We start from the raw sequence: 26,958 nt of genomic DNA on the forward strand, positions 1-26,958 counted from the left end.
TAAAGATGTGACCCAGGATTGAATACTGAGCCTGCAGTTTTGGGAGTCAGAGGATTTGGATCAAGCCAGCTCTAAATATATGACTTTGGGCCCATTATTTCGACTTTCTGGGCCTTGGTTTCTTCATCTGTAAAAAACAGGAGGGGGTGCTTTCGGTAGATGATCTCTAAGGCTCCTTCTAGGCCTGTGATCCTATCAGTACCCTCGTGGAGGATGCCCTTGATTCATGTATGGATGACTCTGATAGAGACTTTGTGCCCATAGGTAGTAAGATCTCATGTGCTCTCAGTTCCCTTTTTCACATGAATAAAGCCCAGGGTTCTTTGCTGTGTCTTCTGGATCTTTACCCTCTTCTCAGATAGCAGTCCCTCCAATGCCCCCCACCCCCACTTTGTCTGGTTCCTGTCCCTTTGTTCTCCTTGGTGCTGCCACACTCAGACCTAGTGTTCCAGACTCAGAGTTTCTCCCACATAGGGAAGGTGGGAGTTTCACAAAAGAGCAGCAGCCATCGCAGCACAATTTCTGTCTGAAGAGCTGCCATTGGGAAGAAGGATTACACTCATTCTGTTTGGTCCCAGAGGGCAGAACTAGGAGTGACAGAAGTTGTAGGGAGGCAGGTTTCAGTTCAATGAGGCAGAACCTCCTAACATTTCAAGCAGTCTAGCAATAAGTTGGACCATCTGAGGAGGTAGTGAGTAGCTCATCACCAGAAATATGTAAGTAGAGGCAAAGTGACCACTTGTCAGGGATGCTGTTAAGGAGATCCTGTTCCAGGTATGATTTATGCTAAATGACATCTAAAGGCCTTGGTGACTCTGAGATTCTGTAAATATTCTGGAAAGTAAGATGGACAGATAGGCAGGTGCTGGTGTTGCATTTGATGAGACACAAGGATGTTGGTACTTGGCTGGGGATGGGGTGGGTGTAGAAGCCCAGTAGGCACCACAAGTGGTCAAAGAAGCTAAAGTTCGTGCCCTTCGCCCCATTTTTGGGTCCCAGTGAAAGTCCCAGTACAGGCTTTTGAGGTTTAACTGTGGTGTTCTCTCAAGCCTAGGATGGTGGACTGTGAGAGGGACAAGAAACTAAAGGGAATGAGGTTGAAGGTGTGTGGAGAGGGCCCAGGGCAAGGTCAACTCAAAGCTCAAAGCCAGAATCCCTTGGGCCTTTTCAGCCTGACATCCAGAAAAGTCTGGATCTTCTCCACAGTCCTTGGGTTTTTGGTAGGAATGCCTGCAGGCAGTAAGCCCCCTGAGCTGAATGAAGCCAGCTCCATGGACATCATCAGACACAGGCCTGGCACAAGCCTGCTGGTTGTTAAGGCTGTTCCTTAGCGTTGAGAAAAGACTGTGTTTCAAACCAGTGCACTGGGCACTTATTTAGTGTCATATTAAGACTTTCAGTTTTCTTATCTGTAAAAATACAAGATGATCTCCCATGACCGCTCTGCCTCTGTGTTCCAGCCATGACCATCCTCTAGGAGCTGGTTTTGCCTCTCCCTCTGCCAAGTATGAGTGTTGGCCAAATCTGCCTCTCCTTATGACCAGGGTCTATCCTCTGGACACTTGTCCTTTCTACCAGGTCTGATGTCATGGTCTGCTTAGAAGCATCTCTACTTCTTAGCATGTTTCTAAGACATGCCTTGATCACCTGCCCCAGATGTGGGTTTGTCTAATTTCTGGGATTAGATGTTCCTGGTCTGTTCTGCTGGAGTACTCAGTTCTGGTTACATGGACTCAGGAGTTAGGAGTCTTGGGTTCTAGAACTGACTGTTACAGATTTCTCACTTGACTCTGAGTAAATCACCCTCTTATAGACTTTTACTCCACTGTGAAATGAGTGGAGTAAACTAGCTTACTTTTAAAATCCCTCTCAGCTCTGACATCCCCTGTTCTCAGGTCCCTCCCAGCCCTGACATCACCTGTTCTCAGGCCCCTCCCAGCCCTGACATCCTCTGTTCTGAGGCCCCTCCCAGCCCTGACATCCCCTGTTCTCAGGTCCCTCCCAGCCCTGACATCCCCAGTTCTCAGGCCCCTCCAAGCCCTGACACCCCCTGTTCTGAGGCCCCTCCCAGACCTGACATCCCCTGTTCTAAGGTCCCTTCCAGCCCTGATACCCCCTGTTCTGATGTCCCTCCCAGCCCTGACATCCCCTGTTCTGAGGCCCCTCCCAGCCCTGACATCCCCTGTTCTAAGGTCCCTTCCAGCCCTGATACCCCCTGTTCTGATGTCCCTCCCAGCCCTGACATCCCCTGTTCTAAGGTCCCTTCCAGCCCTGATACCCCCTGTTCTGATGTCCCTCCCAGCCCTGACATCCCCTGTTCTGAGGCCCCTCCCAGCCCTGATACCCCCTGTTCTCAGGCCCCTCCCAGCCCTGACATCCCTGGTTCTCAGGCCCCTCCCAGCCCTGACATTCCCTGTTCTCAGGCCTCTCCAGTTCTGACCCTCATTGAGCCTCAGACCAAGGTCATGGCCCTGCTTGTCCTCCGACTTCACGCAGCATTTATTTAGTTTCCCAGCAAAGGTCTGCTCTGTGCCAGGTGCTCTGCTAAGTCCTGGGGGTACAGAGACAAGAGCCAAAGGGGCTTCTGTTCTGTGGTGGAGGGGATACGTCCACACACTTACAAAAGCAACACAGGGTAATTTGGGGGGAAGGAAGGCACTGGTAGTGGAAAGGTCACAAGGTCAGCAGGAAATCTGGGCTTGCAGTCAGCAAGGCTCAGGTTCAAATCCCACCCCAGACCCTACTCAGGTTCATAATCTTTATGAACTTCAATTTCTACCTTTGTAAAATGAAGGGCTAGATTCCATGACCTCTAAGGTTCTGTCCAGCTCTAAATCTATGATACTCTAGAGGAGGTAGTTTGGGGGCTAAACGTGGAAAGGAAAGGGGGCAGAAGGGAGTGAATCCCAGGCCTGGGGCCAGCTTGGGAGGCGGGAGATGGTCTGTCCTGTGTGAGATGGCCTGGAGCACAGCTTGTGTGGAAGGGAGTGACGCACAGCAAAGAAGGGTGGGTATTGTGGGCAGGATAGGTCAGAGATGTGCTGTAGGAAAGTCACCTTGGCAGCTGTGTGGAGGAGGGGCCAATGGGAAAGCTGTGGCCCTTGACCCGGTGAGGGGACGGCTTAAGTTGGTTTTACCAGGGGCTCTTGGAAGTTATGGGGTATTTGGTGTGGCCTCCCAACTCAGCCTGGGTTAAAGTCCAGGTCTGGCTGAAGGGCAAGGGGAGGCAGTGGCTGATGCCAAATGGATTCACCAACATCATACTGGGGTGACCTGGTGACCTTGGGTGGCACTATGAGAGACCCAGTCCTGCTCAGCCCCTCCCTGGAGTCTTGTGTTCAGTTCTGGAAGCCCCATTTTAGGGAGCTCATTGATGAACTGGATGATGACTAGTAGTGAAAGGCCTTAAGAACAAGCCATGCCAACCCTGGAGTCTGGAGGACTTGAGTTCAAATTTGGCTTCAGACACTTGACACTTCCTAGCTGCTTGACCCTGGACAAGTCACTTAAGCCTAATTGCCTTACCAAAACCCAATAAAAATCTTACCCCGAACCAAAAAGAACAAACAAATTTTGAGATCATTTAAAAGATGGAGGGATGGTTAGCTTGGAGAAGAAAAGACTGGGGGAGGGAGAAGGAGGGCAGAGGGCAAGGGAGGATGGAAAAGAGATTGCACTTATACTCGGGGGGTGCTTGTAAATGTTTAACATATTTAACAACCGCCCCTCCATAACCCCACCCATACCCCCCCCAACTGTATACACGATACACCTTAAAGATTAATCTGCATTATTACCATTTTCCCCATCCCTTTCTTAAGTCCAGAATGAATAATCAGTACAGCAATAAATCGAGCCCTGAATTTGAGTGTTTGCTGATGTCTGGGGTATCCTATGCTAGCTTCCTTCAGTACATGCTGTCTTGTGCCATTTGGCCTTAGGAACAGATATTGGTGATGGGTTTGGGTTTGGATTAGAGGTCACCATGTGGGGGGCTCAGAGGAGGCTAGGCTGGCTCTGGGAGGCCATGGGCCCCACTTCTGGAAGGAGCAGTGTAAGTACAGAAAGAAAGGCTTGAGATCAGAAAACTGGGGCCACAGGGATCATGCTGGATGGCAAGTGTCTGGGATGGGAGTCGATTTTCCCTTTGTATATCTAGTGCCAGCCACTGACTTCAGGATTTCATTTTGCATCTTCCCTAGTGCCCAGCATGGTAACATTGGTCTTTCTATTTAACAAAAGTTGACTGACTGGAATTCCCACACCCTGGGCTCAGGGACGACATGGAAGACAGCCCAGGATCAGTGGGAGCAAACCCTCCCCTCAGAGAGCAGCTAGTCTGATGGGGGCTGGTACATGCACCCTGATAAGCACGCAATCGCTGAGGATTTATTAAGCACCCACTATGTGCCAGGCCCCATGCTGGGTATTCGGGGTTCCAAGACTCTGCCCTTAAGGGAAAGGGAGTGGAAGCAATTCCACACAAGTCTAGGTCTGGACTGGAGGGCAAGAGGAGGCAATGCCCAATATGAAATGGACTCACCAAGCTCAACATTGGTTGAGTTTGGGCATTCCCTGTTGTAATACAAAGGAATATGTGAGAAGTGCATCAGTGAGGTGCAAACCAAGTTTTGTTCTAGGTGGTATAGGAGGGTGTAGGAGAGAGATCTCTCCTCCAACAGGCAACTAGTGACCAGGGCCCAGAGCCAGGAAGCTAGCCTTAGATGCATCCTACCTGTGTGACCCTGGGCTAGGCACTTAACCTCTATCTGCTTCAGTTTTCCTAACTACAGAATGGGAGTAAGAGCATCTGTGTCCCAGGGCTACTGGACTGTAAGGTGCCTAGAACATAGTAGGTTCTTCAGGAATCCTTCCTCTCTCCCTGCCTCCTTCCCTTCCTTCTTTCCTCTTGGATTTTGTGTCCTTTTTTCTGCTGTCATGCAAGAGTATGAGAGCTCACTGTTTCATAGTAGATGAGACCAGAAGGAACGGGACTTGCCCAAGGTCATCGAAGGCATCAGTGTGGAAGCCAGGATAAGGCCTCTGATCTCATGGCTTATCAGCTTATTAGCCTTCTACCAGCTGCTCACACATACGTTCCAAAGCCTTCCCTCTGAAGGAATTCTGAAACCCTGGTGTCCCCAGAGACAGCCTGAGTCCTGCCAAGTTGCTCTCCATTCTTCTAGACAGAAGACTTGAGATGGCAGAGATTAGACTTCCTGTAGTTACCACATGTGGGCTTCTGATGCTTATCCCATGGAGTCTTTCTCCTAGCCCTTGGAGGGGGTCGATCTTCCCTCTAGGTGCCTGACTCCCTGGTGGTGAGAGGCTATGGTCTCTCTATAAGCCTGGTGATGACATTCTTCCTGGGCCCCGGGGATTAGGGAGAACCTGGTGCTCCTGAGAGCAGAGCAGCCCAGTGCCAGAGGCAGCGGCCAGTCTTTGCAGCCCTCTCCGGAGACTGAGACCCAGAGATTGCCCCAGATTGGAGGGGGGGGGGTGTGAGTGACAGAGCAGATCCAGTCCCGGAGTGGTAGTGGGGTCATTCTGTCCAGAAGCATTTATTAAGCACCTACTAACTAAATGCTAGGCACTGGGCTAAGCACTAGGGCTGCAAAGAAAGGCAAAAGATAATCCCTGCCCTGGTGGGACTCACAGTCTGACTGGGAGCCAACAGGCAAACAAGTGTATTCACAGGAGCTATAGACAGGAGAAATGGGAAATGACCAACAGGGGCCTGGAGGAGGGCTTCCTGTAGGAAGGGGGATTCTAATTGTGATCTAAAGGAAGCCAGGGAGCTCAGGGGTCAGCTGAAGGAGGAGGAAGAGCATTCTAGGCACGGGACAGCCAGAATGTCTGTATTGGGAGGCATGTCTTGTTCATGTAACAGCCACAAGGCTCGAGGCACTGTATTGAAGAGTACGGATTAGACAGTAAGGTGTGAGAAGACTGGAAAGGGAGGAGGGGCCAGGTTAGGAAGGTCCTCGAATACTTGGTCCTGGAGGCCATAGGGAGCCACAGGAGTTTACTGAGGAGTGGGGTGATATGGTCAGACCTGGCTGAGTAGAGGAGGACTGGAGTGGGGAGAGACTTGAGGCAGCAGGCCCCACCCCCCACACCAGCAGGCTACTGCAGTAGTCCAGACATGAGGTAGTGAGGGTCTGCACCAGGGTGAGGGGCAGTGTCAGAGGAGAGAAGGGCCTGTGGTAGAGTAGAAAGGATGGATTTAGAGTCAAGAAACACCTGGATTTGGATCCTGCTTATAAGATGCTTGCTTGCCCCAAGCCCCAGTTTCTTCATCTGTAAAATGGAAATAATAAGAATGCCCACCTCCCAGACCTCTTGGGGGTAATGTGCTGGTGCAGTATAAATGTAACACTGTCTTGGCCATGCCTCCTGGCAGCGTCTCCAAGGAGATCAAGCTGTGGGAAAGCTGGGCAGAGATTTCTCATATCCTCTTCCTCCTTTGCACCCTGACCAGGAAGGGAGGGGGCAGAAGCCGAATGAGGGAGATTTGGAGAAGCAAGGAGGGAGGGAGGGAGGAGCAGGGGTGGGTGAGCTAAATGGGAGGTAACCAACAAAAGGGAGAAGGCTTCCAGAGGAGGCGGTATTTTAGCTCAGACATGAAAGGGGCTGGGAAGCCAGGAGATGGAGAAGGCAGAGCCTTCCAGGCACAGGGGACAGAAGGGAAAATGTACCAGGTCTGGAAACAGAGTGCCTGGGGTGAGGCTCGGCAAGGAAGGCAGGGAAGCCTGGGCTGAAAAGGATGTGGAGGTGTCAGGTGCAGGCAGATTGGGAAGGTGGAAGCAAGGAGGAAGGGATAAAGGGCTTTCAGTGCCCCGGAGAGGATCCTGGGCAGCCTGGAGAGGGAGCAGCTGGGGTTGGGGAATATGGGGGGCAGCTGGGTGCTGACAGCTTGGAGCAGGATCAGCCAGCAGCAGCTGGCATCGTTCAGGTGTTGGTGATGAGGATGAGCACAGGGGTGATGGCCATGTCAGAGCAGAGAAGGGGTTTTATAGGGATGTTCCAAAGGTCCAGGTGACAGATTAGAGGTGGAGTGGGGAGAGAGAGTGAGGGAGTGAGAGTACACTTGGGTTTCAAGCTCGGCTGCCTGGGGAGGTGGAAGGATTGAGCTGGAGCCCAATCTCTGGTCTGTGTCCCTGCATGACAGTTCCTAGGCATCCTCTGTGAGGCTTAGCCCACCCTTATTTCCCTCTCAGTGTTTCACTTTTCTTTGCTGCTGTGGCTGTGTTTTTTCCCCCTGCTTTTCAGCCCTGCCCATCAGAAGCGGGGAGGGCTAGGGGAAGAGAAAAATCATTCAATGTGGGATATTTTTAGTTAAAGATGTCTGTGGGACATCTAGATGGAGAGGTGAGATTGGAGGTCAGCAAAGTGGTGAGGGCTGGATAAGCAGATCAGAGAATCATCAGCACAGAGGTGATTGAGGCAGCTGGGCCTGGACTCAGGAAGACCTGAGTTCAAATCCAGCCTTAGGCACTTCCCAGCTCTGTGACCCTAGATGAGTCACTTAACCTCTAATTGCCTGATGAAAAGATCTACTGGATCCTTTGGAGAAGGAAATGATAAACTCTAGCATCTTTGCCAAGAAAACCCAGTGGACAGTTGGTCCATGGTCCATAGTCACACACCACTGATGGACTGAACAACAGGGAGTATAGAGATGATCACTGGATCCATGAGAGCTGAGAAGATCACCCCGGGAAGCAGCACAAAGGGAGAAGAGAAGAGGCCCCAGAACAGAGCCCCGAGGGAAGCCTATGGTTAGAAGGCATGAGCTGGAGGAAGATCCAGAAAAGGAGACAGAGGAGGATCGGTCAGAAAGGGAGGAGGAGAAACAGGAGAGAGACAGAAGGTGTCCTGAAAACCTAGAGAGAGGATCAAGGAGAAGAGAGTGACCCAACAGTGTCAAAGGCTGCAAAGGGCAAGGAGCAGGAGATGGAAAAATGACCACTTATTAAAAGGCCAGCATCCGACTCATGGCCGGGACTCTTCCCTCAGTTTTTTGGGGAAAATTGGCCTTAAGCAGCATCCAAAGCCGTTGCCTTTTGGTTATTGCCTAGTCTCAATTTCCACTACAAAAATGAAGGAACAACATTCACTCCTAGAGACAGTGAACAAAGACCTTTGATAGGCCTCCTCTTGTGGTAGAGAAAAAAGAGTGGCAATGATTTGGTGGTTGTTGTGGGTAAGCCACGTTTCTCCTGACTCTTCTTAAGTCTTCTTTCCTGCTTCTGAGGAGGTGCCTTCCTCCCAACAACTCTGCGAGGATTATTGGTCCCATTTTACAGACAAGGAAATTGAGGCTGAAAGGGGGAAGTACTTACCTGGGGCCTTTTAGCTCTAAGCATGGGAGCTGGAGCGCAATCTCTGGTCTGTGTCCCTTCATGACAGTTCTTAGGCATCCTCTGTGAGGCTTAGCCCATCCTTATTTCCCTCTCAGGGTTTCACTTTCCTTTGCTGCCGCTGCTGCGTTTTTTCCCCTACTTTTCAGCCCTGCCTATCAGCCTGCCCTGAGATGGCTCTACCTGCTCCCTCAGAAAGAAGTGAGAGGCTCTGATGCTGAGCATGTTCCCTCCCCAGCCAAAGAACTGCCTGAGTCAAACCTGCCACCGCCTCTGGCCTGCTCAGTAAAATGTTTTCACGCTTGTCTAGTATGTGTAGCTTCAATGGCCTAGTCATGGCTGACGGCGGAGCGGTATCCAGTTCTGCACTTGTGTTCTGAGCAGAAGCAATCGCTGAGCACCATGGGCAGGCACCTCTGGCTTATGGGTTGCCCAGTCAGTCCACGGTAGCACCTCAGCTCACAGGAGGCCTTTCCTGGTCCCTCCACTGGCCCCAGCACTTTATATTTTCTTTGCCTATACTCAGCATTGACATCTTCCAAGGTGAGATTCCTGGAGCACAGGTCTGCCCAGGTCACTTCCTGTTTAAGAATTTCTAGTGGCTCCCTCTTACCCTCCAGGATCAAAGACTGGCTCCTCTGTTTGGCATTTAAATGCCCTTCTCTCCATCTGGCTCCAGCCTCTCTCTTCAGGTTTTTACACACCCTCTGCATTCAGGCCAAACTGTCTGCCACTCTACTGTTGGTCAAACTGTTGGTGTGTCCCTCTAACTGATCTTCCTGCCAATGGCCTTTCCTGCTTTCCCATCCATCCTTCTTACAGTGCCCAAACTACCACGTGCAAGGGAGGTTGGCCTTGGCTGCTTGCTCCCTGATGGCCAAACTGGGAGCAATGGTAGAAGTGGAAAAGAGGCCAGATTAGGCTCTGGGAAAGTTCCCTCCCAACTTGAGCTACAGAAAAGGGAGATGGAAGATGGAGCCTTCCAGCAGATACTGGATGCCCCCTCAGCAAGTAATCACAATAGCTCATTTATAGAAAGCTTAAATGTTTGTGAAGGCTGCACACACATACACACACAGCCATGTGATGCCCTGGGTACGTCCTAGCCTGCCTCAGCTTCCTCCTCTGTAAAATAGGGATAATAGCACCAACCTCCCAAAGTTATTATGTGAGGAGTTTTGAAGGCCCACTGAAATGCTAACATTGTGTTTCTCTCATTGGATGTATTGTAGTGAGGATCCTTTTTTGGGGGGCTGTGGGCAGGACTGCTGAAGCTGCTTACAGCTTTCTGATCATCTCATTCTGTAACATTCCTCATTTGACATGGACCTGATCATGTCCCTTCTCTGCCTAGTGGGGCAACAGGACTGACTGTGCTCTTCTCCTTGGAGCCTCCACTGTGCTGTACGATGTGGCTCCACTCGCCTTCCCAACCTTCTCGTGGCTTGTTCCTACTCACGGGTTCCCCTTTGGCCATAACAGGAGAGCTGCTACTTCCCAGCCCTCTCCTCTTTCCACAGTGGCTGCCTTTGCTCAGACCACCCCCAGCCTCTCTGCCTGTGCTAACCCTTCCCCTCCTTACAGTTCCAACCCAGGGGTTCCCTCCCCTGGGGAGGCTCCTTCTCCTGTCCTTTCTCTCTGCCTTCCCAGCTTGGCAGTCATCTCTCCCATTCTCTTCCAGATAAGGAAAGCCTGCTTGCCCTCATTCCCTTCCTGCTTTGCGCAGGGAAATCCTTCCCCTACAACTTCTCTACCTTTTCCTTCCCAAAGTCCTGAAAATCCACACCATATTCCGTATCCAGATCATCGGACTGTCACAGCAGGAGGCGCAGGGCGAGTAAAGGCCCTGGAGGTCTCAAGGGCAGATGCTCAAAGAATAAGTTTCCCTCTGGGGGGACGATTTCAATGATGGCAGAGCCTGCCTTGGGCCCGCTGACCCCGCAGATGTGCGTGTGAGGGACTTGCAGACAAGTGGCTAACTGACCAGCTGTTTAAAGCAGGTTTGCTGTACCTCTTTTCCCCTTGGGAATCACCCCCAGAAGCAGGCTATCTATGCTTCTTTCATCTGAAATCCTTTCCTTTCCCAGTCCGTTCATCATCACTGAGACTTGTCTTTTTCCTGGAGACACAGCTTCCCTGGCCTCCGTTTCCAGCTCTGGTTATACTGTCACTCATTCGTTCATTTCTCCCAGCCCACTGGCCGACAGACTATTCCATGCTCCCCTATTATGCTGGGGGAGCCACTCCCAGACTCAGTGTCTACGAGCATCACTTGGTAATCTCTGCTCCTTGGAGGCTATCTGCCCCTTGGTCAGAATCCTAAGCTGTTGTCTACACACCTCCAGGACGCTCTCCTTCCTTCTGGAGGAGTTCAGGGCATGCATCACAGTCTTTCTCTCCTTCTTGACTTCTGCCCTTGTACTAGAGGACGTCACCTCATATACTGATACTCCCTCAGTCTCCCTAATCTTATAGTTCCTCACCTTAATCATTCGCCATGACCTACTCTTCCACCTCATCTCAGTCACACAGAGGTGGTCATGCCCTTGATCTCACCATCACCCACAAATGTACCTCTACCATGTAAATTCTCTTATCTGATCACAATCTGTTGTCATTCTATATCTTACTCTGATTTACAATTCCAAATCTTGTTCTTCATCCTTACCATGAGCTCCAGTCCTGGACCCTTCAGTTCTTTTGGAGACCATAACCCTTACATTGGGCACACACTCCTCCCTTTCCTACCCTGGCCCCTTGAAGAACCAGTTAATTCTATACTATCCTTTTCTCTTGAGTCCTGTGTCCCTTTATCATGTCACTGATCTTGTCCTGCCAAGTTTCCACTTTGGAACACTCCCACCATTTACTCCTATGCGGATATTGCTGAATGAAGCTGGAGAAAAATCATGAAACTGTGCTGAGTCCATCACAAATATAATGTTACATAATCTCAACTGGGCTCTCACTGCTGCAAGGCAGTTAATTAGTTATCTAACTAACTCACTATCCCACTCAGCTGCCATGGCTTTTCCAAATCATTTCCCAAGCTTTTCCAAAGCTTCTCATCCCTTCTTAAGCTTCCCATGGCTCCCCCCTGCCCCAGATAATTGAGACCACTCACGAAGTGCCCCCTTTTTTCCCCTCCTCCTCATCTCAGATCACCTAGATCACCTAGACACCTGCTGTCAACTCCTCTTTCACCTGTCTCACAAGAAGAGGTGGCCCTTCAAAGCCAACCCCTCTCCCTGCACAAAAGATCCCACCTTCCTATCTTCTCCAGCACCTTCTCTCCCCTATCATATCTACCTTCTCACTTATCTTCAATCTCTTCTTACGTACTGGCTGTATCTCTACTACCTAAAAACTGTCCACACCTCCCCTATCCTTATAAAAACAGTCACTAGTTATCATTCCATCTGTTCTCCCTTTTGTGGCTAAAGGGGCTGCTAGGTGGTGCAGTGGATAGAACTCCAGGCCTGGAGTCAGGAAGACCTGAGTTCAAATATGGCCTCTAACACTTACTAGCTGTGTGAACTTGGGTGAGTCACATCACCCTGTTTGCCTTGGTTTTCTCATCTAAAAAATGAGCTGGAGAAGGAAATGGCAAATTACTCCAGTATCTTTGCTAAGAAAATCCCAAGTGGGGTCATAGAGAGTTGGACATGATTAAAATGATTGAACACTTTGTGTTAGTGCTGTGCCTAGCACATTGTAAGCATTTATTAACTGCTTATTGACCAACTGGCCTGAGGTTAAGAACTTCTGTACCAGTTCTCTTGAGGTCTTTTCTAGCTTTTCAACTCTGACATCCCATGTTCTGTGTTCTAGGGTCCCTCTCCACTTTTGAGGATCTGGTCTAGAATCCTATGTTCTAAGGTTCCTTCTAAGCTTCCTTCTAAGCTCTGACATCCAGTGCTCCATGCTGACATTTTATTGTTCTCAGGTATCTCCCAGATTTGGCATTTTCTTTCTGTTAGCAGCTTTCTCCATTTATTAATTCATTAGCAGCTCCTGCCATTTATTAACACTATACTGTTTAATACAGACACTGAGGTTTATTCCACGGTGCTCTTGATATACAATGCCTTCACATTTTGTCAGTTTTCTTTAGAATAGAAACCAGGAAATCGACAGCCAGATGGATGTAGTTGACAAGCCTGTCATCTGTCATCTTCACGTGTCCAATAGCCACCACTAGACATAGCATCTTCTTCATCTGAAACTTGATAACAGATATAACCTCATTGACCTTTGCCTCCATATTCTCATTGCTGGTGAACCGAGATGGAAACTTGCCAGCTTTGTTCAGACCAGGACCCAGGATTTGAGGGATATGATTGATGAAGGATTTGGAGGCCCAAAAGGGCCAGTTTCTTGACCAATTTTTTGTTCTTGTTCAATTTCTTCAGGACCTCAGTATCCACGTTGGGGATTTCTACAGCCTTGGTCACATAACAGCCGCTGTTGGTCTCCCAGGACACACAGAGAAAATTTGAGCCTCATGGTGCCAGGGAAACATTTGTCCTTTTGGAGATCATAGTTTTTCAGACTGCTCTGCAGTGCCATGGTTTCAACAGTGTTCTGCGTTTACAATGGGTTTCATGCAGGACCTCTCCCATAGCTTCGCAGAGAGTATCATGAGAGAACTTGCTGCTTATGGTCACTTACTGGTCACAAGCCAGGAAAGGCTCTAAGGCCCTTTCCGGCTCTGACTCTCTGTGAATCTGTAACCCTTCCAACAGAAGAATCTCCCTTTCTCCTGGCCCTTACCCCACCAAGACCAGATGGAGGCCCTGACAGTATTATTCAAGGAATATTGAATCAACTAGAGGAAACAAAAGCCAGGCATTTCTTTGGACTGAGCTGAGAGAAGTAAATAAATCTATAAGCATGAAGGGTCTGAAAGCAATGGAGGAGAAAGAAGGAATAATACAAACTAGCAAGAGGCTTGGGCCTTCCTTTGTGAGCCAAGTTAAAAGGTGGCCATCTTTAGGGAGAGACCAGCAGAGTCTTCAAGCAGCCTTCTTGGCAGTTTCCATGGCAAATGGAATTGCTGATTTCAAACCAGAATGATTGCTTTTCACTGCCTTTTCAAGGATCAGTTTGGAGAATCTCTATCAACAATTGGAGTTCTTTATAACCCCCTCATTTGCTGGCCCCCTCCTTTTTATCAAGTCATCTATCTAGCTGATGGACAGCTCTCTTAAAGGCTCTGGGGATAGCTTTACTACACCCAAATGGTGATGGGCTATGGGAATAGACTGTTGACAAGTCAGGTAATCACCAAAAGGTCAGGACCATTGTGTAGGTTTATATAAGATTTTAGAACACAGAGCATAGAATGTTGGAGGCAGATGGAACCTTAGGATATAGAATGTCACTGCTGAGAAAGACCTCAGCACAGAGAATATCAGAGCTGGCAAAGACTTTGGGACAGAGAATGTCAGAACTGGAAGGGACTTCACAATGCCAGTGTTCAAACCCTTTTAATTTGTACACCCCATCAGAAAAAATTTTTTGAGCACATACCACAGTATTTATGTATTTACTTACTTATAATTATATACGTGTACTACTGTACTAATAATTATGTACATTTTCAAACTTAAACAAAAATATAAATTTAAAAAGGATGAAGATGAAACCACATTTTTTCCCCTAAAGTCAGCAGAGAGCCAATGGAGGAAGAGAATTACATGGTCAGATCTGTGCTCTGGCACTATCAGGGTGATGGCTGGGTGGAGGATGCCTTGGACAGTGGAGAGAGTGGAATCATGGAGACCAGTTAGAAGGTTATTGTAGTAATGCTGGTGAGGGGTAACAGTGAGCTTGAACTGATTGGGGATAGGGAGGTGACCACATAAATGGGACTGTTGGACTGCAGGAAAGAGATGTTTGTGAATGTGGAGTCAGACAGACTTGGCACGGTGGGAATGAGGCAGATATTTGAAGATAACATCAAGGTCATGAACCTGGGTGACCAGCAAGACTGGAGATGTCCTGTTCTGTAAGTGGGAGGCCTGGGAAAGGGGTGGGTTATAATGTCATGAGATCTGTGAGCCCCATCCATGCCTGCTCGTTCCATGGGGTCAGGCATTTTGTGCTCTTGGCCCCTGCCTGGGATGCAGATCCTGGCAAATCCAGGACACTGGGGCAGTGGACATTCTGCTGTCCATCCTGTCAGTGTAGAGGCCCAGGCAATCACTGCCTTCAGAACTGAGCAGTTCTGAAGCAGGGCTTGTCTAGTCATGAGACGCCAGGGCTGGAGGGAGTCAAGTACAAGAGGTTTGTTGAGTGATAATGGTGAAGGTGGGGGAGAGGCTTGTCTGTAACAAGCCCCTCCAGTGGGCTATTGTGGGAAAAGGTGGGCTGTGAGGTGTGGCCTGCATTTTCCTTTTATAATTCGCTTACCCCTCAAGGCCATTTACTGGGAGTCCCAAGGACCTTCACTTTGGAGACTACTGCCTAAGAACCTAGAATGTTAGAGCTGAGAGAGAACTTAGAAAGAGACCTTAGAATACAGGCCATGGAATGTCAGAGGTGGAAGAGACTTGGTCAAGTATTGAGAAGTCTTTCTTTTCTAAATCATCTGCCTCTCTGCTCTCCCTTCTGTCCCCTTCTTTCTCCCTAGAATGAATACTTGTTGACTGGTTGGATGTCATTGCAGGAAACTTTAGAGCACAAAATGTCAGGGCTGGAATGTTAGAACAGAGAGGTACTGTAGTTAGAAGATGGAACAAGACAGCTGCAAGGGGCTTTAGAGTCTAGCACTGGAGAGCTATGGCAGCAAGACTTTGATCACGGTTGGAAGGGACCTCAGAAATGATCTGTGCCATGGGGGGAAGGTCACAGGTCAATGGAAGACAGGACCAGATGCTGAGCTCAGGGCTCTTTCTACTAGACCAGTCTTGGAAAGGATTCCTCCCTAATACTGGATTTCTTTCTCACTCCTTCTGTCTCTCTGTCTCTGTCTGTTTTGCGTGCACACTCTCTCTCCCTCTCTTTCTCTCTCATTAAGTGCAGCCACTCTCTTAGTTCCTTCACAAAAGTCTGGGACACCTAAGTCTCTCTTTTCTGAGTCCTTCTTCTATATCTGCCTTTTGTTCCTTCTCTCTTGCCTCTCCTCTAACACCTGTCTAATTCTCCATCCACTCATAATGGGTTCTATTTTTTTCCAAACATCAGGAAGGAGAATTGTCCTTTGCTCATCTCCTTTATTTAGGATTGCGTGACCACTGGTTGGTAATTGAAGTTTCCCAGAATGTCAGGGGGAGAAGGGAACTTCTCATCCTTCACCCTCATTTTCAGAGGAACACTAAGATCCATAAAGAGGAGATGACTTGTCCAAAGTACAGTTAGTGAGTGGCAGAGCTAGGATTTGAACTCAGGACTTGTGACCGCATGACTAGCATTCTTTCTAGTGCACCATGCAGTACACACCGGATAGGAGGTAGGGAGTGAGAAAGCCCTTGAATGGTGTCATGGGAAATGTAACTATCACTGTGGCAAAGTCACTGCCCATCCCTTTGGCAGATGATGTGCTCTAGGCCTCCAACTTCTCCTGTATAGGCTGGTGCCTGAGACTTTCCCCAGAGACACAACAACATAGAACAACAAGAACCCAGGAACACAGGGGAGGCCACCCTGGTAACCAGACACCTCATCGCTGCACTGCCTGGCTGCAGTGGGCTGGCTCTCTTATTTACCCTCCCAGCAACACACTCAGGCCTGAAGCCACAGTCTGAGGGCCCCCAGCAGCCCCAGGGCATGGGTCCTGCTTGTCTTCATCATTTTGTCTCTAGGCAGCTGAGAAGGACTGGTGCCCAGGTCGGGACTGCTGCCTGCTGCCTGCCTGCCTCTCTGAAGGGATTGTCCATCGTTCTGGCTTGGTTAGAATTATGTCTTGAATAAGTCATTTCCCCTGGAGTGGAGTTACTTCTTGTTTCACCATACACCACACACTTCACAGTCACAGATTCAGGCCAAGACTTTGCAGACTTATCTCCATATTGCTCTTCTGATTGGTGAGAACCCACTCTTATCTAGCTGGCTCCGGACCCGACCATACTTTACCTGGGTCATTTGTTGCTTTCACAGCTTCCAAGTGGGACCTCCAGAGATCATGCCCTGGAGGAGCTAAGACACCCGGCTTTGGAACCCTAGTCCTGGGGCTATACTGTCCCGATGAGTGAAAGCCCATTATATCTCAACACCCCAATCTTTCACTTCAATCAAATCAACATTTCCATTGCTTCTGATAAAGGCATGCCAATCAACTGCCCCATTGCTCCATTCCCTCTCCTTGGGACTTCCCTGGCCATCACTCTCCTAAATATGTTACAGTATGTTAGAATGAAAACTCCTTGGGGTTAGGGACTGTCTCACTTCTGTAAGAGCACAGGGAGTGCTCCATAAATGCTTTTTCATCCATCAATCCATCTGTCCCACCATCCATTTCTTTATTCATTCATCCATTGATCATCTCACCCAGGACTCTTGGCAGGAGCAGGTCTAGACAGTATCAGTTGCAGTTGGTGGGATGCCCAAGATGTTATCCAGTTGTGGAACATGGCTTGGGTGAATTACCTGAGGTCACCTAGCTAGCAAGGGGCACATCTGGTACTGGAACCCAGGACTAGTGACACTAAGTAGAGAGGAGAAGAGGAGGGTAATGGATACTCTGGGATTTCCTCTGAGTCCCTCCACTGCCCAACAAAGAGCCCTATGTCAGTCCTGCATGTGGCCTGCCCTACTAACTCAGGTGTTGGTCCTTCTAAGACCTAAGAGGTGACTGTAGTAAAAAATAAAACAGAACACAAATTCATGCCTTGCCAGGAGGTGGCAGTCTCCATTGCAGCCAGGTTCATCCAAGGAGCCTTTCTGCTTTTCAAAACCCTGCGGGAGCTCATCCTCTATAGACATGCCAAGATAAAGCACTGGAGGAAGAGGATGGGAGGGGGGAAGCCTCTCCAAATGCCCCAAACACTGGTGGAAAGTGTGGGAATGAGACTTTCAGGGAGAGGAGGAGGCTAGGGTTCTAGACCAAGGATGTGGAGGGAGCTACGTGTAGCTGCTACCTCATGAAGTAGTGAGCTTCCCATTGCTAGAGATAGTCAAACAGAGTTGATAAACATGTGCTAGGTGGCTCAATGGATAGAGTGCTGGACCTGGAGTCAGAAAAACCCGAGTTCACATCTGTTCTCAGATGCTTACTAGCTATGTGACTCTGGGCAAGTCACTTAATCCTGTATGCCTCAGTTTCCTCATCTGTAAAATGAGCTAGGAAAGAAATGACAAACCACTGCAGTATCTTTGCCAAGAAAACCTTAAATTGAAATGACTGAACAACGAGAACATGTATGAGGCACTATGCTAAGCCCTATGGATACAAAGAGGGAGATAGTCCTTGCCCCCAAGGAGCTCACAGTCTGTGTTTAGGGTCTGCAGATGCACTGTGAAGTCCCTTCCCCCTCTACTGCTACAGAGGATCGGTGCTCCGGGGGATCCAGGCTCAGACCTCAGACAAATCATTCCACTTCTCCAGCCTTCAGTTCCCTTGTCTGTGAGAGGAGGCTGGATGGCATGGCCTTAAAGTCCACTCCAGTTATAAATGTGATCCTCCAACTTCTCTGGGCCTTAGTTTTCTCATCTTTAAAGGGAGAGGGTTGGCCTAGTTGGTCTCTAAGCTCCTGCTGTAGATGGAGGACTTTGGGATCTTGTGACTGTGAGCCCCGTGAAGGTGGGAACCATGGCTTATACCTGCTGCGTTTCCCCTGCCAGGGCTTAACATCCAGCATAACCTCAGGGCTGAAGGTAAAAAGCCTCTCCACAACCTCCTCAGCTAGTGCTCCCTGTCTGAACAGAAATGATAATGCAGCCCTGCCCTTGTCTGGGCTAAGCCTCCTCAGCCCCCACTGGATCTTGTGAAAGCTTGGCTACCAGGCCGGCTGTCTTCTGGATTGCCCTGTGCTGCAAACAAGCCCGTTTGTTATTGGGCTTTTTAAAATGTGGTCTGCAGACCTAAGGCCAGTAGGACTGCCACCTTCTCTGTGCTGGACACCAGGCCAGAACAGATAAAGGCGGCCTAAGATCTCCTTTGCTTTCCTTGGCTGCCTCACCAGAGTGATAAGGGGGAAACTGCAAAGCTTGAAGTGCCCTGGCAACGTGAGAGCCATCCGTCATCGTCCTCATCCATCGGCATCATCGGCATCTTTGTTATGCGTCATCTGTACCTTAGTTTCCTGGTCTGTAAAAGGAGGGAGCTGAACTAGTGGCCTCCCAGCTCTCTGTCAGTAATTGTATAATGATATTCGATGCCATATCCCGCTGATGACTCAGATTGAGCTTTCAGCCCACTGAGGAATTGTCTAGCCAGGCCTTTACCATCCTGGACTCCTGCAGTCAGTGTTGTTAGGCTGCCCCAAGCAGCAGCTGCTTAAGAGACATTTGCTGAAGTTATATGGAGTTGGGGTGAGGTCACCTCAACAGCCCTGGCTCCCTGAGTTCCCAGGGCCTGCCATTACTGACCCTTTGCCAGGAGGCAGCAACAAAGCCATGAGTTGGGTGAGGAGGGAGCTGTGATGATCAGCAGCGAGATCAGGGCCAGGTCAGCAAATGGCCATCACATGACATACATGGCAGTGGAAGGGGAACGCTCTAATCTGAGGACTGGGTATATGTTCTCTGCACTCTGGCTCAGCACTGGGGGGCTTGGACTTAGTGGCCCCCATGGGGGATGCAGCCATTCCTTGGGGTCCCTGTGACGGTGGGATGATGTCAGGAAGGACTGGCCAGTGGACTGATTCAGTGGGCTTTGGAAGGGAGAGCTCTCCAAAGCACCATACCAAAAAAAAAGAAATAAAAAAAGGAAGGGACAGCAGAGAGAGGCAGAGACCTTGTCCTCTCCTGTTTCCTCTTAAAACTTACTGAGTAAGGAGCTCTTCTGGCTCCATGGCCAATCCTCCTCGACACAGTCACACCCACCAGGGAACCAATCAGGAGCTGCCAATCACATGTGTCCTCTGTTGGGACCTCTGCCAGAGATATGTGGCCCACCACAAGGCAGAGGGCACAGGTTGATCCCTGCACATGCTTCAGGGGAGGGTACCCACTCCACACTCTACAAGGGAGATGAAGCACTGATTAGGTTCTTGGATATGTCACTGACTGAGAGACTTACAGGAGTGAAAGGAAAGCAGGATTGGGGTAGATAACTCCAAGGGTCAGGGGAGGGAGCAAGAGCAGGGCAGGGGAGGGGAAGGAGGACCATTGGGACCCAGCAGCTGCAGCCCAGAGTGGGCCTGGGGCAGCTGGCAGTGGTTCTTAATTCCTTCATTCAAGTGACAGTGAATCCCATGAGAACCTGGCCTAGAGGCCTCCAGCAACTAGTAGCAACTGCAAAGAGGCCTGGATAATAGCTGAGGCCCCTTCCAGCTCTCCTATTCTTTGGTACAAAGCAGTATATATTAAAGTACTTACTGTGTACAGACAGTTCTGGGTGCAAGTGGCCAGGTAGATACAGGACTGGAGGGGAAGGGAGCCTAGGATATGGAGTCCAACCCCCTCATTCACTGAGAAGGAACCTCACCCAGAGAGATGGTGTGATCTGCCTGGGGTCACACAGGTGGGAAGAACCAAATAATGCATGACCCTTGCCTTCTCATGGTGGGAGGCGGGAAGGTTCATCCTGAGGAAGAGGGATTGGACAGGTTTTCTTTGAGCCCAGGGGCAGCAAGGGAGAGAAAGGCAAATTAAGACTGGATGGGCAGACCTGTTGCTTAATGATTAGTGCTGTCTGTCCTGTCGTGGAAAGGGCTGCCTTCACTCAGAGGCTGGAGGGTCCCCTGGCCTCAAGGAGGATTCAGCCTTGGGCTACAGGAGGTAACCTCTGAGGTACAGGATGCATTGGAGGGGTAACCCCCAAAGTGATTGGAGTCTAAGTCCAGAAGTGCCTTTTCTCAATCCTCATCCTTTAGAGGAAGTAAATAGCATGCTGGACACCGAGTCAGAAAGACCTGAGTTCAAATCCAGCTTCAGATGCTTACTAGCTGGATGACCCTTGATCTGTTTGCCTCAGTTTCCTCAACTGTAAAATGGGTTTAATAATCCCACCTGTCTCCCAGAGATGATATTTGCACAGGGCCTGGCACATTCCCTTTATCCCTTTGGCAGCATTTGATTGCGTGGCCTACTTTTTTCTCCAAAATTTCCTCTCATTTGGGTTTTCACCCACCAGCTATGTGTGCAGCCAAGACTCCGCCCTAGGCCCCTTTCTGTTTTCTCTGTATACTGTGTCACTTGGTGATTTCTTCACCACCTCTCAGAAGTCCAACGATTATCTCTATACAAACCCATGTATTCAGTTTTAGTCTCTGTCTGGAGCTCCAGCTCCACGTGATGAAATGCCTTTGAGACATCTTGGACTAGACATGTTCAAACTCAACATGTCCCACGCTTCTCCTTCCCCCCAAGTGAACTTTCTGATTTCTGCCAAGGATCCCGTATCCCTCTAGTCACCCAAGTTCATCCCCGCAGTGGGTGTCAGCCTTGAGGCCCCCCTCCTCCTCATCTTCCAAAGCCAACTAACTGCCAGATTCTCTTTCCCCTCATAGCCCCCTCCCTCGTTAGGGCCCTTAGCTCCTCTCAGCTGGACCATTGCAGCAGCCTTCTGGCTGATGTTCCTCCCTTGAGTTGTTCCCCACTCCAGTCTAGCCTTTCAGTTGACTGCCAGAGATGTTTCTGAAGGGTAAGTCTGACCACGGAACTTCCCTCCTCAATAAACTCCAGTGACTCTCTCTCACTTCCAGGATCAAAGGCCAACTCCCCAGTTTGGTGTCTTCTTGGACACATTCTCTCTGGGCCCTCTGGCTCCCTCCCACTGTTCATCACCCATGATAACGAACTCCTTGCATCCCCCAGACCTAGAAGGTTCTCCCACTTCACCTCAATGTCTTGGCATCCCAGGCTTCCTTTAGGACTCAGTTTATGTGACTGCTATTGGCTCCAGGAGGCCTTTTCTGTCTCCCCCACCCCATGCTGGGGGAGAGCCTTCACCTCTCAGGTTACCTTCCACCTACTCTGAGTGCATCCTGTATAGAGCTAAATGTCCATGCTGCCTCCTCCAGAGAATGTAAGCACTGTTGTTGCACCTCTGTTTTTCTGGACCAAGGACTTAGAACAGGGCCTGGCAAATAGTGAGTGTTTGACACATGTATGTGGAGTGATGGAAGTAAGGACAGTGATTCAGGTAAGGTGTGCAGAGAGACTGCGGGAGGAGGGATGGACAGATTGGTTAGGGAGCTATTCCAGGTGGGAGGTGACCAGGGCCTGGATTGGGTGAATGGGGGGAGAGAGGAGAGGACATATTTGAAAGATGGAATCAGTAGGACCGATGAACTGATTGACTAGGAGAGGGAAGAAGGCCTTGAACTTGGGCCTGGAGGGTGGGGTGTGGAATGGTGCCAACAAAGACAGAAAGAGGGAAGTCACAGGTGGGAAGGAAGAGGACTGTAATGGGTGCTATGAAGGGGCCTGGGCTCTTCTCTCAAGAAGTTCTGAACCCCAGACTGTTTATGCCCTCAGTTTCACAGCTGCCCCCTGCCCTTCTGCCAAAGGAGGCTCCTTCTCACTGTGGGCACAGTAGGGAACTCCTTTGAGTTCTGAACAACAACCACACAGTATATAGAGCAACAGAACTGCCCTGTCTTGGTGGTGAAGCCTTCAGTCCAGCCTGCACTATGGAGGTCCTTTAGTCTGTATTACTCTTCAGCTGCCTGTGCATGCTGGACATGGACTGACCTGTGCCTTCTGCTTCCTTTGAGTTGTTCCCCCCACCTCAGCATTTAGCTTCAAGCAGCCTATTTGGCAGTAAGTCCTGCTCATCTGAGGACAGAGGGAGAGCCTGGAGGGACCCTGGAGCATGGAATGGCAGAGCTAGGAATGACCAGAGAACACAGGACATCCAACAGAAACAGAACCCCAGAACCAGGAAGGAACCTAGAACATCAAAGCCAGCAGGGTCCTTAGAAAAGAAAATGGCAGAATTGGGAGGAGCATCAGCCCCAGAATGACCTAGCTGGAAGAGACCATGGAGGGTAGTCCATTGTCATTCCAGATGAGAGGCATGACCTGTGGTGCTGTGCGGTTGATCTGTCAGGACATGTTTATTTTGTGCCTGTCCTGATCCAAAGAAAGGCAAGAGACAGCCTGTGCACTGGAGGAGCTCCCAGATAATGGGGGAGACAAGAGGTCAACCCCCATGGACAGGCAGGCTATATATACAGGCTGACTGGGAGAGAAGGCACTAGCAGGCTTGACTTTTTAAAGCTGAACCTCTCCAGTTCCTTCACTCCATCTTGACATGGCGTGGTATGGTCTGCAATCCTTCTCCTAATTGCTTTTCTCTGAATATGCTCTAGGTGGTTTTGGTTCTTCCTAAAATGTTATCCTTGGAATTGCCAATAGATTGGGTCCAATCAGAGCAGAGAGCAGCTGAACTCTTCCCTCTCTTGTTTGTACCCCAGGCTTCCTTCCCTTGAAGCCCACCTAAGACCCCACTGACTTTACAGGATGCTTCGTGGCACAGTGATTCCCACCAAGCTTATTCTGGTCCTTTCCAGGGTTTTTTCTGGGATAAAAAGCAGAACTAAACATTTGCCCATCAAGTCTGTGATGGACACATCAAACAAGGCCAGGGAGGGCATAGAGTGGGTAGAATTGATGCGCCATTAAACCGAAAAGACTCATGCCCCCATTGATGCTGTCGACTGGGGCCATTTTGATCAGTGGCTAAAACCCCAATTGTAAGTTTGATTTTGTTCCATAGAAACTGTGCTGGGCCTCATGCCAAGAGGGATGAAGAGAAGAGGTGAACTTGTGGTCCTGCCCCCACCCCCTGGGCTCAGCTTTACCTTCTACCACCCCTCTCATCCACCCATGCCCCAAACAAACCACCTGGCTTCCTGCCTCCCCTTGTGTTCTCCCCCTCTAACTGCAATGCCTCCCTTTGCTCTTTGCTTAATTCTTTCCCATCCTTCAAGATCTCACTCAAACACTGCCTCTGCCCAGAAGCCTTCTCTGATGTGCCTTCAGGAGATAAGGATCTGTCCCTCCTCTCTCTGAGCCTGATACTTAGCTCTTTCAATGTGGTATAAGACACACATTTGTGTATTCATTATCTCTGCCATGAGATAAACTCCTAAGGACTTCTGCTATCCCACACTGCCCAGGCATCCTGTAGGGACCCAGATGCACTCAGTGCATGTTTATGAAACAAATTTGGAATTGCCACCCTCATTGTACTCCCTGTCCTTCTTCATCTCTGGAGAATACCCATTTTTACATCTAACTCTGTGACTCAGTTTCCTTCTTGGCCCAGTGCTGGTGGAATGATGTCATCTTTCACCTGGCTGTAGTATGCACAGGTCCATCTTCTCGATGGGGAAGAGGAGCATATCAGGGACAGAGATAGGTTTCTTTCCTCACCAGTGTGAACACCTCTAAGTGGTCACGGGATCTGGAGTTGGGGAGGGTTTAGAGGTGATTTAGGCCAAGCCTGTCTTTGTAATAGATGAGGACACTGAGGCCCTGAGGTGGTGACCTGGTCATATAGTCAAAGACAGAGCTGAACTCAGGGCCTCCGATTCCAAACCAAGTGATCTTCGCAAACAAAGTCTTCAGAGACTCATTGATCTTGCACTTTATAAAGGGAGCCTGTGCTGAATTATGTGTCCAGGGATTTCTCATGTCCAGCTAGTCTACCATCAGGAAAAACCAGGAGTACTGGGCAGATCATCACTGAAAAGGTGGTTCTGATTAAAAAGAAAGTGTCTAGGTTTGATTCTCCAAAGAGAAGAGCTTGCCTCTTGAGCCTGTGAGCTCGACTTCATGAAAGTCTTCCTGTGGCGTCTGGATGGCCTTTGTGCAGGGGGTCGGAGCCTCAGATATGGGGCAGGAAAGGGGATTTGATATTGTGAGTGCAACCCTTCATTCTACAGATGGGGAAACTAAGGTGTGCAGAGAGGCGAGTTATCCAGGAAAGAAGTAGGGAGGCATTGGAACTCAGAATCCCTGGCTCCAAGTCCACCAGCTTCCCAAGGCCCCTTGCCGATGATGCAGAGTGGGGTGCAGCCTCAGGGCACCCTCTGAGGACTCTTTTCACCCACAAGAATTGCAATCAATTTTGTAAAGGCTGAGAAAAGTTGGCCTTGCTACTCCCCACAGTGCCTGCCTGGAAGTGCAGCTGAAGCTCCAACTTCTCCAGCACTTTGCCATGGCTTGTTCTAAATTAAGGCGGCAGCCCCTGGAGAATGGAGCTGAGAGCACGTGAGGCAGCAGTTCCTCAGGAAAAAGAGAATTCAAAGGAGCTTTTGTTCTGCAGAAATACCCGCTATCCCCACCTGCTTAAACCTGGCACCCAGGGCCTGGACATTCAGAGTGTAGGTGGATCCAGGTTCTGGGTTCTTGATTGTTCCTCGTTACTGTATACATGGAAGGAGGAGGGGCTTAGATCCCTGCCCTCAAGGGGCTTGCATCCTATTGGGAGAGGGCAACACAAACAAGGATGACAGAATGCAAAATGACACAAAGTAATTTGGGGTTGGGAGCCCTACCAATGTTTGTGTGGGGAGTGAGGAGCACCTGGGAGTGGCTGCATGGAAAGACATTAGCTGGGCCTTGAAGAATGGGGACCAAAGGGGAATGAGATCAGGTTAAGTGCAGGCACAGATGTGACTTAAGGCTGGAAAGTCAGGTTGAAGCCACATCACAGAAGGTTCTGAAAGCCAGGCTGAGGACTTTAGATTTTGTCTTAGAGGCAGTGGGGAGCCATAGAAGGCATTTGAGCAGGAGAGGGCTATAGTCAGAGCCAGGCACTAAGACTAATCTGTCAGGGTATGCAAAATGGATCCAAGAGGAGAGTGGCCAAAGGCACAAAGACCCAGTTAGACCACAAAAGAAGTCCAGTGATGTCTAATAAGAAGGCCGCAGAGTGCTACTGCCATTCCTGGCTCGATCAATGGTGGTGGAACTAGGGAGAGGGAACTAGCAGGAGAGAAATGGTAGGGGAAGAACCAGCAGCTGGTTGACTTCTCTCATGTGTCAAGATGACAGAGGTTTGGTGTCTGTTGGTGCAGCTTTCATAAATATGGAAGAGAACATGAATGGGAGAAGGAGGTGGATTGGGTTCTGGATGTGTTGGGTCCAAGGTAGCACTGAGAGCTCCAGAAGAGGGTCGAGATCTCCTCCCCACTGGGGGCCCTTGGAGAGCATGGACACAGGGACTGACTGGACCTGGGATTTCACCATAGAGGGAGCTCCTGGATGAGGCAAATCCCCTTATTTCTGCAGGTCCAAGACTTACCTAGAGCACTGACAAATTAATGACGTGCTCAGGTCCTCTAGCCTGTGGGTGACAGAGGTGGGAGGGGCAGCTAGTTGGTACAGTGGATAGAGTACCAGTGCAGGAGTCAAGAGGACCTGAGTTCAAATCTCACTTCAGACACTTGACACTCACTAGCTTTGTGACCTTGGGCAAGTCACTTAACCCCAGCTGCCTCATCCTGGGTTATCCTGATGAATATCTGGTCACTGGATTCAGATGGTTCTGGAGGAGAAGTGAGGCTGGTGACCTCCACAACCCTCCCTCACTCAAAACAAAGTCAAGTGCAAGTTGTGTCATCATTTCTCTGATGGCATGGTCTTCTTCGGCAACGAAGGACAAACACACACACTGGCAGAAGTGGGAGCAGTGCAGTAACCAGAGGGCCAAATTTAGTGCTGAGAGATGTAGGCTCAAAGCCTACCTTGAACACTTTGGTATGTGGTTGTGCCAAGCTCACCTGTCAGCCTCAGCCTCCCTATCTGTGAAATGGGGATGAAAATCATTGCATTCCCTCCCTCACAGAGTTGTTCTGAGCAGAGTATTGTGCAACATTACAGCACTATCAAGGGAAGTTATTCTCACTGATGCCCACGGTCCCCTCCATGGGAGAGCTGACTGGAGAGGGAAAAGGGAAAATCCCAAAGAACCCCCTTGGCTCCTTCTCTGAAGTTTTGTGGCCACATGGCCATGCCAAGGAAGGCCTTAGCTGAGCTGTGGAATTAAGAAGCTCCACTTGGGCATGTTGGCAGAGGTGGGGTGCAGGGCAAGTCACAGATACTTGGGAGCTGGCTGAGTGCATTTGGGAGGGAGTGGACCAATGGTGGGGTTCAGCCATGCCACCATCCAAGAGCAAAGGCTGAGTGGGGACTTTGAGGGCCCAGGTGAGAAAGAATTCAGTGAAATATTTATTGATTACATGTGATGTGGGAGGCCCCCTCCTTGGGGTGGGGAATACAGTGAGGAAAACCCCAACATAGCCCCTGTCCTGTTTGATAAGGAGGACAAACCATGCATACAGACAAGAGTCACACAAGGGAGGGAACCAGACAGAATCCTCTAGGAAAGGTTGAGGACAGACAGCTTGCAGCTGGGGGAGAAGAATCAGGGAAACCTTCCTGGAGGGGAGGGATCCTGAGCTGTCGCTCTGGAGAAGGTGAGGAAGGAGTGGCATTGCAGGACAGCCTGGACCAATGCCTAGCCCCCAGTGAGCAC

The 26,958-nt window shown here is 49.8% G+C and overlaps 2 protein-coding genes and 1 pseudogene across 3 annotated transcripts in view; 1 reads left to right on the forward strand and 2 right to left on the reverse strand.

Annotated features, from left to right (window-relative positions):
- RSPH14 (radial spoke head 14 homolog) overlaps positions 1 to 26,958 on the forward strand; it is a 190,742-nt gene that overhangs the window by 111,915 nt on the left and 51,869 nt on the right. The window lies entirely within an intron of this gene.
- The window catches only part of GNAZ (G protein subunit alpha z), a 111,727-nt gene that overhangs the window by 76,088 nt on the left and 8,681 nt on the right, over positions 1 to 26,958 (reverse strand). The gene's annotated exons all lie outside the window — the stretch shown is intronic.
- Positions 12,356 to 18,548, reverse strand: LOC140498689 (large ribosomal subunit protein uL1 pseudogene; annotated as a pseudogene).

This window comes from Notamacropus eugenii, chromosome 4, assembly GCF_028372415.1.
Source record: "Notamacropus eugenii isolate mMacEug1 chromosome 4, mMacEug1.pri_v2, whole genome shotgun sequence".
Lineage (NCBI taxonomy): Eukaryota > Metazoa > Chordata > Mammalia > Diprotodontia > Macropodidae > Notamacropus > Notamacropus eugenii.